Genomic DNA, 14,383 nt, shown 5'->3' with positions numbered 1-14,383 from the left:
GAGACAATATTTGGAAATGATATATCAGATAAAGGTCTAGTATCCAGAATTTATAAAGAGATTGTTCATCTCAACAACAAAAAGACAGCCAACCCAATTACAAAATGGGAAAAAGACTTGAACAGACACCTCTCAGAAGAGGAAATACGGATGGCCAAGAGGCACATGAAGAGATGCTCAATGTCCCTGGCCATTAGAGAAATGCAAATCAAAACCACAATGAGATATCATCTCACACCCACCAGAATGGCCATTATCAACAAAACAGAAAATGACAAGTGCTGGAGAGGATGCGGAGAAAGAGGCACACTTATCCACTGTTGGTGGGAATGTCAAAGGGTGCAACCACTGTGGAAGGCAGTTTGGCGGTTCCTCAAAAAGCTGAATATAGAATTGCCATACGACCCAGCAATACCATTGCTAGGTATCTACTCAAAGGACTTAAGGGCAAAGACACAAACGGACATTTGCACACCAATGTTTATAGCAGCATTATTTACAATTGCAAAGAGATGGAAACAGCCAAAATCTCCATCAACAGAAGAGTGGCTAAACAAACTGTGGTATATACATACGATGGAATATTATGCAGCTTTAAGACAAGATAAACTTATGAACCATGTAATAACATGGATGGACCTAGAGAATATTATGCTGAGTGAATCCAGCCAAAAACTAAAGGACAAATACTGTATGGTCCCACTGATGTGAACGGACATTCGAGAATAAACTTGAAATATGTCATTGGTAACAGAGTTCAGCAGGAGTTAGAAACAGGGTAAGACAATGGGTAATTGAAGCTGAAGGGATACAGACTGTGCAACAGGACTAGATACAAAAACTCAAAAATGGACAGCACAATAATACCTAATTGTAAAGTAATCATGTTAAAACACTGAATGAAACTGCATCTGAGCTATAGGTTTTTGTTTTGTTTTGTTTTGTTTTGTTTTGTTTTTACTATTATTACTTTTATTTTTTCTCTATATTAACATTCTATATCTTTTTCGGTTATGTTGCTAGTTCTTCTAAACCAATGCAAATGTACTAAGAAATGATGATCATGCATCCATGTGATGATGTTAAGAATTAATGATTGCATGTGTAGAATGGTATGATCTCTAAATGGTGGGTTAATTTCTTTTTTTCCGTTAATTAAAAAAAAAAAAGAGAAGGCATAATTGGAGAGGAAGGGATACAGACTGTACAACGGGACTGGATATAAAAACTCAGAAATGGACAGCACAATACTACCCAATTGTAATGCAATTATGTTAAAACACTGAATGAAGCTGCATGTGAGGTATAGGTTTTTTGTTTTTGTTTTTTTTGTTTCTTTTCTTTCTATTATTGTTTTAATTCTTATTCTGTTGTCTTTTTATTTCTTTTTCTAAATTGATGCAAATGTACTAAGAAATGATGAATATGCAACTATGTGATGTTATTAAGAATTACTGATTGTACATGTAGATTGGAATGATTTCTAATTGTTTTGTTAATTCTTTTTTTAATTAATAAAAAAATGTTATTAAGAGGGGAACATTTTCCTCATTCATAACAATAAATGCAGCTAATTTTGATTCAATCTATTAAACAAACAAAACCATAGAAATACATAATAAAATAGAATGAATATGATAATTTCACATAGTATGAAGCAATAGAGTAAAAAACAATGGGAAAATTGACAGATTGGAGTGTATTAAAATAAAAGCAATGGCAGCAAAAGAGAAATAAAAACATAGAAAGAGCACTATCATAATAATGGAATATACATAGTGTTTATTATATGCCAGAATTTTTTCATTTAATTTGCACAGTAATCCTGCTTAGTCTAATGTAATTTGACCAATATCACAGCTAGTAAATAGTGGAACTGTGATTTGAACTCAGGTCATTTGTTTCAGCAGCTAAAATCTTAAATAAGATACATAATAAGTATTTTGCTACATTAATATCACCTTAGGTATAATTTCTGCTTTCAAAAACATGAGCTGGTATGAGATAAATCATTATCAGAAAGGAAGTATTTCAAAAATAAATATACAAAATAGAAAATTTTTGATAAAAATTTTTGAAATAAATATGCATGCTTAATTTTATTATTAACCCAATGAGATAATAGATTAACATCACAAGCAGCCTGTTTTTTCATATCTATATATTTTTGCATAGGAGCAATATTGAAACATTGGCCTGATTTTTAAGTAAAATACATATAGAGATTTACACATAAGCCAAATACTTATAGAATATTGATGCAGGATATGCAGGAAACAAAGTATTTGTATCTAGAACATAGGATTATCAAGTAAAAGAAATTGACAAACATTTCCATTTTTCTTCTTGCCTTCTGGTTATATGAATATTTTATCATGATCATACAATAATATATAAAAAATATAGTTAACAAAAGGATACAATAATTTGTAAAAGAACATTGAAAATAGGCAATAGGGGAAACAATATTGCACTTGGCAAATTATGCCAATGTTGTTTGTAGAATTGTTAGTTATGAGAATGAATATTAGAGAAAACATGTCTCAATGGGAAATGGTCAAATATTGATTTATAAATGTATATGTATAAGCATACCATTAAATTGACAATTAGATATAGAAAATATGAGCAGCATGAGAAGAGTGTTTATAATTATTCTAAGTGAAAATCAGAATATAAAATGATATTATATGATTATTTCAATTACAAAAATTATATGTGTACATGAAGAAAGTCTTGAAATATAATAATTAAAAAATTTTGTTGGTATAATGATATTTGTTTCTAATAATGTTTTCAGAAGAAATACCTTCAATAATTCAGGGTGAAGAGGGACATAAATAAATATAACATACCTTGATTATAGACATAGAAATTCAGGAGTAGCTCAAGTTCAAATGTCTAGTGACTCAATATTCTCTCTTTAAGCTGAGTAATGGAATAGGTTCAAAAGCAAGTTAAAGAGTAACTTACATTCTCATAATTATGTCAACCTCAAAGCATTACCCAGGCATTTGTGATATCATGACCACTGATGAAGCTGACCTCTTGAAACATAGATAAAAATTGTCCAAATAGTTATTTGTAAAACATATTCCACCAAAGACAAAAACAGGGTGATTTATAATATACACAGAAATGTCTAAATTGAGCTGAGAATATTTTCTTCAGGAGGGATACTCTAACACAATTAGTGCTAAATTGTATTGGAAAAGTGTCATTCAGATATCAAAACATGTAGATAAGCTGCATAACACTGACAACATTACCTGTATGTATGGGCATATATGCATATGTAAAATCTTTATATATATTAATTAAAACTTAGAATAAGGTAGGGAAGATATTTGCTCTCAATTTTTCATATAAAGGTTAAGTTTCAAAGCAATTGAATCACTTGACCAAGGAAAGTGCAAATTCTACATTTTTACATCTTCATATGAATCAAGATCTGTGAAAGATAAACTCTCTGTTTCCAAAACAAACATGCTTTTGTTCAATAGAATGTGTTTCTGACTCAATAGATAAATCTACAAGAGATCTGGGTATCTGCAAATTTACAAAAATTCAGAGGATTCTGGTACACATCAGAGGCAGTTAAGATTAACAACCTGCAGAGCAGAAAAAAGGAATTCAAACTTTAGTCCACTGATTCCCCCAGATGCCCCTTCTTTTCTTTTCTTTGCAGATTAAATCTTTGTCAGCTACATTCTATCTACAGCTTCTGATATGGTGATGAATAAGAGTGTGGCTGAATTCATGCTGTTGGGGTTGACCCAGGATGCTGGAAAGCAGAAAGCAATATTTGTAGTCTTCTTGATTCTTTACCTTGCAACTCTTTTGGGAAACTTTCTTATTGTGGTGACTATTAAAACAAGTCAGACACTTGGGAGTCCCATGTACTTCTTTCTCTTCTACCTGTCCTTTGCTGATGCTTGCTTCTCTACAACCACAGCACCCAGGTTGATTGTGGATGCCCTTATTCAGAAAAAAATCATTTCCTACAATGAGAGCATGACTCAGGTCTTTACAGCCCATTTCTTCAGGGTCATGGAAATCTTTGTGCTCATTCTCATGGCCTTTGATTGTTATGTAGCCATTTGTAAGCCCCTGTAATACACTGCCATCATGTGTCAGCATGTCTGTGGTGTATTGGTGATTCTGGCTTGGGTGGGATCCTGTGTCCATTCTTCAGCACAGCTTTTCCTGGCTTTGAGATTGCCCTTCTATGGGTCCAATGCCATTGATCACTATTTCTGTGACTTACAGCCCTTGTTGAAACTTGCCTGCATGGACACTTATGTGATAAATTTCTAGTAGTGTTTAATAGTGGGGCTATATGCATGGTGTGTTTCATTGTATTGCTTATCTCCTATGTGATCATTCTATATTCCCTGTGAAATTACAGTGCAGAAGGAAAGAGGAAATCTCTCTCCACCTGTACATCCCATTTTATTATAGTTCTCATATTTTTTGTGCCATGCATATTCATATATACACGGCCACCAACCACATTTCCAGTGGACAAGATGGTGGCTGTGTTTTACACAATTGGAACACCCTTGCTTAACCCTCTGATCTATACACTGAGGAATGCAGATGTAAAAAATGCCATGAAAAAGTTATGGTGTCACAAGTGAAGCATTCCACAGACAAATAAAATTTGAGTAATCTAGTTTCTATTTCCTCAACATCTTAGTTTATGTTACACGGACAAAAAAGATGAAACTTCCTTACCAAGAAATAATTAATTATCTGTGGGTGCCCCATAATCATTGTGAACCAACTCTAATGACTCCATTGAATTCTATCAACATCTGGACATTGTTATGTGGTAATTTAACTCCTTCTTCAAACTTTTACTCAGAAAAAAATATATTGCCCAAAAAGAGAATGATTTGTAAATATGCAAGTGGCCACAAAAGCCTTTTCTAGATTTTATTTAGTCTGTTACTGAATTTATCAAAATAAATTAGTCTATAAGAGACTGAACATTTACAGAATCGAGCTGTTGTTTTGCCAATCTGAGAAGTTGAGATGGTGGTCCCAGAAGATACTACTTAGGAAATTTAATCTGAGCCTGCTTCACTGGGGATCATTTGTGGGAGATCCAAAAACTTTAATTAAATTTAGAAAGTTCAGTGTTCAGTGCTATTTTGGACTTTCACTGAAAAAGCTTTTAATTCATGTGGAGGCAATGTAGGAGTCTTACATTTGGATTACTTATCCAATATCAGCCATTCACTTGTCCTCCTGAAACCTTCACCTTGCTCTTCACAAAGCAGAGTAAGGACATGTGAGCATATTTGGGAGATAGAACAACCTGAAGAAATACTAGATAACTGTGCTGGTTTGAAAGAAAGTATGCCCCCTAAGAAAAGCCATGTTTTAATATAAATCTCATTTCTTAAAGGTACAATAATCCCTATTCAATACTGCATATTTGAAACTGTAATGAGATCATTTCCCTGGTTGATGTGATTTAGTTAAGAATGGTTGTTAAACTGGATTAGGGGATGACATGTCTCCACCCATTTAAGTGGGTCTTGATTAATTTCTGAAGTCCTATAAAAGAGGAAACATTTTGGAGAATGAGAGATTCAGAGAGATTCGGAGAGAGCAGAGAATGCTGCATCACCATGAAGTGGAGAGTCCATTGGAGATGAAGAAGGAAAACACCTCCCAGGGAGCTTCATGAAAACAGCAGTCAGGAGAGTAAGCTAGCAGATGATGCTGTATTCACCATGTGCCCTTCCAGCTGAGAGAGAGAAGCCCTGACTGTGTTCGCCATGTGCCTTCTTACTTGAGAGAGAAACCCTGAACTCCATTGGCTTTCTTGAACCAAGGTATCTTTCCCTGGATGCCTTTGATTGGACATTTCTAATTGGGACATTTTCTCGGCCTTAGAACTGTAAACTAGCAACTCATTAAATTCCCCTTGTTAAAAGCCATTCCATTTCTGGTATATTGCATTCCAGCAGCTAGCAAACTAGAACAATAATAATAAATGGTGTAGAAAGAAAAATGTTGAAAAGAGGTGATTTTTTTTCCAGGAGAGAATAAGAACTTTATTTTCCTTTTATTTCAGGACTCACTTTTGTTCTATTATATATGCAGGAAGAAATGAAGTTTCAAGGTATTTCTATGCATGCATCAAGAGTAGCTTAGCTTCCTATTCTTTCATGTTTGTTTTAGGTATCAGGAATGATAAAATGAATGATTCTTTTCCTAATAGAAACTCTAACACATATTTCTGATTTTTTAGGACTGCTGAAAAATTGAAAATCCATCTCTATTGTCTCTCAAACTTTAGCCTTTTAGTTTTACATGGAAATATCTTAAAATGTGTATTTCCATATCAAAGTTGCCTATGTATATGAATTTCAAAGAAATGCACACACCACCTCATAAACTTGTAATGAAGTAATGACATGCTATATCAACACTTAAGTTATTCCAATCACATTGGCATAAGGAAGTACGATTTCAAGTGATATTGGCTAATGAGAAAGTAAAAAGATGATTTTTTTTGAGCAAAGGGAGAATTTCAGTCAACTGAAGACAAATATCATCACCTAGCCTCAAAGGATTCCCAATAATTCAAATAATACATCAAAAACTAGTGATAAAATATATGTATAAGTCTTTTATAGGACATTTGTCAGAGCTGCCAGTACCATATTTCAACTGGTAAATTTACTTCATATCCCCTCCAAATGAACATCACAATCTTTCTAACTGTATGTCTTAGAATTCTCTCTTAAAACATTTGAATCTAGTCCCATTGAGAATATATTTATGTACAATTGGTTCTTATGTAAGCAAGATTTAATCAAAGCAAAATTTTAATTCTTGTTTCTGGTGCTTATTCAAACTTAATATAGTAGAAGTTATAGTTATCTGTCTCTAAATAAAACTGACAGCTTCATGAATTTTCTTGGACCATACTTAAAATTTCATTTCTACTGTGAATGATCAAAATTTCTGTTTTAACATGCTATTATATAAGAATGTTAAATAATAAATAATCATATTAACAGTGGATTTCAATACTATTTATTTTAATTTAAAATGTGTTTGCGAATTACTCCAACAGTAGAATCGTGTGTTTGCAAACATAAAAGAAACATTTGGGGGAAAATCTTCTAAAATTACCTCTTATCTTTAAACATGGAAAATTTCAAAATTAATTACAGCTATAAGATATGAAAACAGAGTTTCAATGTCGATGGGCAAAGACTGACCTTTTGAAATGATAATAGGAAAAAGAGCTATAGGCAAACTACCAGGAACATAGTAAATGGCAGAAGGAAAGGAGACCTGCAAATCAGTTTCTCATTAGGTAAGACCTTTGACTTCATAAATCATCCAAAGCACTTATAAATACATTGTGATTTATAAGATGAGAGGATCCATTTTTAATTATTCTGTCTCTGCCTTTGTGTCCGAAGGAAGTGTCATACACAAATAAAACCCACAGTATCCTTGAGAGAATCACAAGGTTTTTTAAAAAATAGGGTTGGGTGTTGATTAAGGAAGTACAGTACATGTTACTTCAAATAACCACCCTTGCTGTGTAAGTAAGGGGTTATTTGGGACCAAAGAAGATGTAAATTATCAATAGTGATCTGTGGGATTCCACAGGGTTCTCTCTCCATATCCCACTATACCATATCAGAGAGAAAGTATCAGGCCATAGCACCAGAGCTAGATTCTCAGTGTTTGGAGAAATTGGACTGAGCTAAGGAATTACAGCTGGTCTTCTACCCTAAATATTCCATAGGCCCACAGTTCTGTCTAGTAGAAAAGTGCTAGATACATTTGGGGGAAAATACATGTGTATTAGTCAAAAATACCATATTAGGTCAATATGAGCAAAACCGACCCGACATTGAGATGGTTTTAATGCTTATAATAGAAAGAAGCTAAATCTATGATAACTTCATGTATTTTGAGCCTTTTAGAACACTTTATCCTAAAAGAGTCTTTTGGACACAAATGGTTGTGGAAATGTAAACAATTAGAAAATACCAACAAGCCTTAGATCCTATAATTTCACATTTAGTTCATTTTTTCTAATAATAAAAGAGCATATAAAAGGGAGACACTTTTCCCAACAGGAGATATATTTGTATTTGACTGTATTTCTTATGTGCTGCTTTTCCATAATAAACAAAATAACAGACAATTATATGAATATTAAAGGTTTATAACCTGCTTCCAAGACACCCTTATCCGAACTTCTATAGGATCCTAGCTTATTTCTTTGGCTCATGTATTTTAGAATGATTTGAGTTAAGAAAATATGTATATAGAGGTAGCTAGGTGCATATTTTGAAATCTAATTCTAATTATTAAGTATTCTGTACAATATCATCTGCCAAATACTTGCTAAAATAATAAATAAGATTAAGTTTCTATATATGGGATCAGCCCTTTGTTGGTATTTTTGAGGTGTTGTTCTAAACCTGAGAAATATTAGCAACTTAGAATTTTATGCATACATCTGTGTGTGTTTTACATTGAAATTTTTATTGAGATAACTGGGAATTCACATGTAGTTGTAATAAATGATACAGAGAAATCCACACTTAACTTGGTTTCTTCTAATGATAACATTTCACAAAATGGTGATAAAATTTCAAATCAAGATATTGACATTGACACAATCTACTGATCTTACTGTTTCCCCACTTTTACTTGTACATTCTCAGGGGAGTATATTTACCTATACTCAATTTTATCACACATTTTGTGAATTTATCACAGTCAAATTAGTGAACAGTTAGATGCCACATAAATTGCTCCTGTTGCTTTTTTATAACCAAACCTGCATATGTGCCCCTGAAACCACTAATCTGTGTCCATTTCTATAATGCTCTTATTTCAAAACTGCTATGTAATTGGAATCATACAGTAAGTTAACTTTGGTGATTGACATTTTTCCTTCAGCATAATTCCTTGGGGATTTATCTAATTTGTTGAATGTACCAATAGTTTTCTCCTACTTTTCTTAAGGGAGAATATGTTATTTTTTTAACCAGAGAATTCATGTTTTATAGAAAAAGCATGCAGAAAATGCAGAGTGCTAATAGGGAAATCATAGAAATGTCTCTATGCTTTACATTAGTGTAGCAGCTTTGTTAGAATTGATGAAAGAATTATTATAATTCTACTATTACCTATAATCCTTGTTTTACATTAGGGTTCTCTGTTTGCATTGTATTGGGTTATGTTTGCTTGTTTAATTTTTATTCTCATAATCTAAAACTTCCACTTATAACCACATTCAAATATATAACAGTGCTGATAATTCCATTCATAATGCTGTGCTACTATTACTACCATCTTTTACCAAAACTATTCATCACCACAAACAGAAACTCTGGACCAATTCAGCATCAACTCCCATTTCTTAACCCCAAACCCAGTCCTCATAACCTGTATTCTAGTTTCTGTCTCTAAGAATTTGCTTATTCTAATTATTTCATACCAATATGATCATATAATATTTGTTTCTTTGTGTCTGGCTAATTTCACTCAACATGATGTCTTCAGAGTTCATCCATGTTGTCACATGTTTAAGAACTACATTTCATTAAGTGGCTGAATAATATTCCATTGTATATATACACACATTTCATCTATCCATTCATATATTGATGAACACTTGGGCTGTTTCCATATTTTGGCACTTGTAAATAATACCACTATGAACATCCTTAGACAAATATCTGTTTGGTTCCCTGCTTCCGATTATTTTGGGTATGTACATATGTCATATTGCCAGGGCACATAGTAATTTTGACCCAGTCTTGCAACTTTCTACTTAGATTATTATTTTCTCTCCACTCTGGCCTGTATTAGTTCCTTGAAAATATCAAAGTTGATACTCCTGAGTTTCCCTGCATATTTTCTCTATCCAAAAGATTCAATGCATGAAGACATACTTCTGATCATATTCATCAATTATCAGTACCTGTCATCATAGCTAATCATATTGATTAATATATTTGATGACTTTTCATAAATAAATTGCTACAAAATTCAAAAACAGCTTGAAATTATACCTATTTACAGTATACTTCTGCGACTAAGGAATACGAAGTACTCTCCCAGAAATCATCACAACACTCCTTTTCCATTAACTGTTCTAATCATTACTCACTGACTTGTTTGATTGTCATTGTCTAGCCATCAGAATTTGGCTATTTGAAAAATGAATGACCCTTAAATTCTGTAATCATTCCACAGAAGCCTAATAGGTACCAAACACACACAAAAAACATAAGTTGGTCAGGCAAGGATAGCTCTATGGTAGAATTCTCATCTGAGAAGCAGGAGATCCGGGTTCAATTCCTGGAGCCTGCTCATGCCAAATACACATAAAACAAAACAAAAGAGGAAAAAAAATACAGTCCTTCTTCACAGACTTTCAGTTAAAGGGTGTGGTAGTTAGATTCAGTTGTCAACTTGGCAAGGTAAGCGTACCTAGTTTCATTGCTACAGACATGAGCCAATGGTATGTGAACCTCATCTGTTGCTGATTTACATCTGCAGTCATCTAGGAGGCATGCCTGCTGCAATGAAGGACGTCTGACTTAATTGGCTGGTGCTTAAATGAGAGACAACAATGTAGCACAGCCTAAGCAGCTCGGTATTCCTCATCTCAGCACCCACAGCTCAGCCCAGACCTTTGGAGATGCATAAAGAAGTCACCTCAGGGAAAGTCGTTGGAACCAAGGGGCCTGGAGAGAAGACCAGCAGAGACCATCCTGTACCTTCCACGTAAGAAAGAACCTCAGTGGAAAGTTAGCTGCCTTTCCTCTGAAGAACTAACAAAATAAATCCCCTTTTATTAAAAGCCAATCCATCTCTGGTGGGTTGCATTCTGGCAGCTGGCAAACTAGAACAGAGGGAAAGATATAAAGTAACAAAAGTCAACCCAGATAGAGAAATGAGCAAACCAAAGGCACTGAACTGATAAAGGGCTTGTCTAGCTCTTGAGACAGGTGAAAAAAAGTGACATAGAAAGGACATAGTGAAGGAGGGACTGAAGAGCTCTAGTGGTTGGAGACATACAGACAGTAATTAGATTAATATGGGAATTCTAAGACAAGACAAGGAGTTTCTAAAGGCAATAGGGAGCCAAGGAAGGGTCAAAAGTAGGAGACTATCATAATCCCTAAATCTTTAAATTATAAGTAAGATTAATATTTTCAAAATATCTCCCTGGCTTCTAGCAGAGAATGGATGATTTTATTTCTTCTATATTTCTAACAAAATAACTTCTTTTTCTGGAAAACACATGATGTTCTAAGTATGACAATTACTTACTAACTGAAGTCTCTTTCTTCATCTAAAAATTCCTTGTGACATTTTGTTCAGAGTGTAGATCAGGTGGTTTAATGTGGGTTCTGCAATGGTGAAGGACAGGACCATCACACCTACTGTGGAATAAGTGGTCACAGGCCTCCAATACAAGAACATACATGGAACAAAGTACAAAATGACCACTGTGAGGTTGGAATCACAGGTGGAGGGGACTGTGTGTCATCCTTCAGAACTGCAAGAACTCAGGGATCAGATGATGACATGTGGGAGACAATGAGCATAAAGAATATTGTGACATATATCATCCCTCTGTTGAAGATGATGAAGAGGCCCAGGACATGAATATCCATCCAGACCAGTTTTTTTATCAGACAAGGGCCATAGGCTATTCTGTCCAATAAACTCAATAACCAATTCCTGAGACACTGGGGTTTCCAAGAGAGAGTTTGTTACTACACAGAAGGAGAGCAGACAGCCTGATTGCCCAAGATCTGTCTCTCTGAACAAAGAGGATTTGAGGTTTTAAGGATTCTAGCAAGGGGAGATGAGGTCATTTCTAGTAGTAAATTCAAGGCAGAAGTTCAAAACAGAAAATAAAACATTGTCAATATAAGTTAACATAAATTTCAAGGAAATGAGGCATAGATATCTTTCCTTGGTGGGGCTTAGTGGATGATTTACAAATGTACGGGACTGAGGCTAGTTAATGCTTATAAGAAAATAACAAGATAAAGCTTTCACAGCCACACAGGCACCAGATAAAAGATAAGGATTTTACAATCTTTCCACATGTCCAAACAGCTTAATTACAGGTTAGGGTTTCTAGATACTCTCCCTTGACCATTCCAAAATCCCCAAAAGCAAAAGGAATATGATTCAGTAATAAAGATCATCCCTTAAATCCTAATTTCTCAGTTACAATTTCAGCAGTGGAAACAAATCACATATAAAGTGGCCACTGACATTGGAGTCACAGAAGAGTATTTGGCACATAACAAGGAGAAGTAGTATTGTTGTGTGCATATGGTAGGAATTTTGCAGAGAGCATGGCTTCAAAATGTTGTACAAAAACCAGGAACAAGTCTGCAAGCCTTCAGGGACATTACACAGAAACAGAACAAACCAGGGTCCAGACTCCAAAGTTTCAGGAAGTAAATTTTATTCATCTATGGCCATAGGATTCAGCTGAGTAGCCTCTGAAATACTGAGCCTCCGACAAGGGTTGTCATGGGTTTTAAGGGAAGCACTTGGCTATGTGCCAATGTACAGAAGGGGAGCAGTCTCGACAAGAATTTTTCTTATCTGACCTATGTGCAGTTTCAAACATTTCTGGGGTGAGTGAGACTTCTCAAAGGGGAGATGGCCTGAGTAAACAGGGGCCTGCCTACTGTGAGAGGAAATGGTTTGGGCAAACAAGGGCTACCTGCTACACATTAATATTTGTATTATACAACTCTGCAAAGGCAGAAAGGTCACACTTGCTTTCCATCAACTCCAACCCTCAGCTCCACCCCTTACACAAAATGGAGAAGGACCAGAGAAGACTATGGAAATGCATTATGTTAAGATGACTTCATCCCAATCTCCTCCATCCCAGCCCTGGAGCTGAGGTGTTTCTTGCAAAGGCCTTGTTATGTATAGGGAATGCTGGGTTAGGAGTCAGAAAATGAGAGTTGGTTTTGTTTCCACATTGTATCACTAATTAGTCTGTTCTTTGCACATGTTACTGTCATCTCTTAGCCCCTGTTTCCTCTTCCTCAGAATGAGGATGGTTCACTAGATGAGAAGTAACATGAGAGTTGCAGAATTCAGTTCTCTTTAAACACAAACAAAAGTTTTTATTTTCATTTATTATTTATGCCTCTGGGTATGACCTCTTTAGGGGGTGGCTCATTTTCTGTTACAAAAGAGAGAGACAAAGAAAAAGCTTGACAGACACAGCTCTAGATGATATCTAATGCTTTCCATGCTTTATGATTTGCAATTTAGAGTGAATCCCTATTGATACACAACAAAGTTAAATGTTTCCATCTGATATTCAACTCTCCTCATCAGTCCCTCCTCTCCTACTCATTCAGTTGCATTTCTCTATTTTCTTTTTATTTATTCCATGTCAGTACTACCTGCTTTCTGCCAGACTCATACCCCATTTATTTCCCTGGAAATCTTTTCACTGGATCTATATACAGGAAACTTACTTAGAAGTCACAGCCATGTCACTTGCTGGCTTTGTAATGTCAACTTCCCCAAACCTCAATTACTGCAGCAACATGATTAGTAAAAAAGGAATCATGGGTAACGTGTGTATGGCTTAAAATGTATGGGTAGTGAGTAAGGGGTTTTTCATCATTGAATCATCACTATCTGCTAACTGAAGTATTATGATTGTGTGTTTTCTCAAAGACAAGTGAGAGTTAGTTGTATCACCCTCTCACTGCTTCTTTGCAGGCATATGATTATTTCCAGACAATAAACTATTAACTATTATGCTTCATGGTCCCATGACATCTGTAAATTCTGCCTCACAGAATGGGGGAAAATTCAACTTCCCCAAGTTGAATTCTTGATATTCTTGCAGGCAGTGTGGACAATCAAAGCTATAGGCTAAGCCCCCAGTCTTGGGGTTTGTTCATATGAGGCTTGGCCCCACAAAGGATGGGTCAAGCTTACTTAGAATTGGGCCTGGGAGTCACCTCCAAGAGAACCTCTATTGTTGCTCAGATGTGGACTCTTCAGCCAACACAACAAGCAAACTCACCACCCTTCCCCTGGCTTCATGGGACATGACTCCCAAGACTGTGGACCTTCCTGGCAATGTGGGACAGAAATCCTAGAGCAAACTGAGACTCAGCATCAAGGGATTGAGAAAACCTTCCCAATCAAAAGGGGGAAGGGTGAAATGAGACAAAGTGTCAATGGCTGAGAGATACCAAACAGATCAAGAGGTTATCCTGGAGGTTATTCTTACTCATTAAGTAGATATCACCTTGTTATTCAAGATGTAATGGAGAGACTGAAGAGAACTGCCTGAGAATGTACAGCTGTGTTC

At 35.1% G+C, this 14,383-nt stretch overlaps 1 pseudogene; it reads left to right on the top strand.

Moving 5' to 3' along the window:
- Positions 1-3,729: 3,729 nt before the first annotated feature.
- Positions 3,730-4,640, top strand: LOC143646002 (olfactory receptor 4C11-like; annotated as a pseudogene).
- Positions 4,641-14,383: the final 9,743 nt, after the last annotated feature.

The sequence above is a fragment of the Tamandua tetradactyla genome, chromosome 9 (assembly GCF_023851605.1).
Source record: "Tamandua tetradactyla isolate mTamTet1 chromosome 9, mTamTet1.pri, whole genome shotgun sequence".
In the NCBI taxonomy this organism is placed as follows: Eukaryota; Metazoa; Chordata; class Mammalia; order Pilosa; family Myrmecophagidae; genus Tamandua; species Tamandua tetradactyla.
Note: the sequence above shows the minus strand (reverse complement) of the source record. Positions and strands in the feature narration are given on the sequence as shown.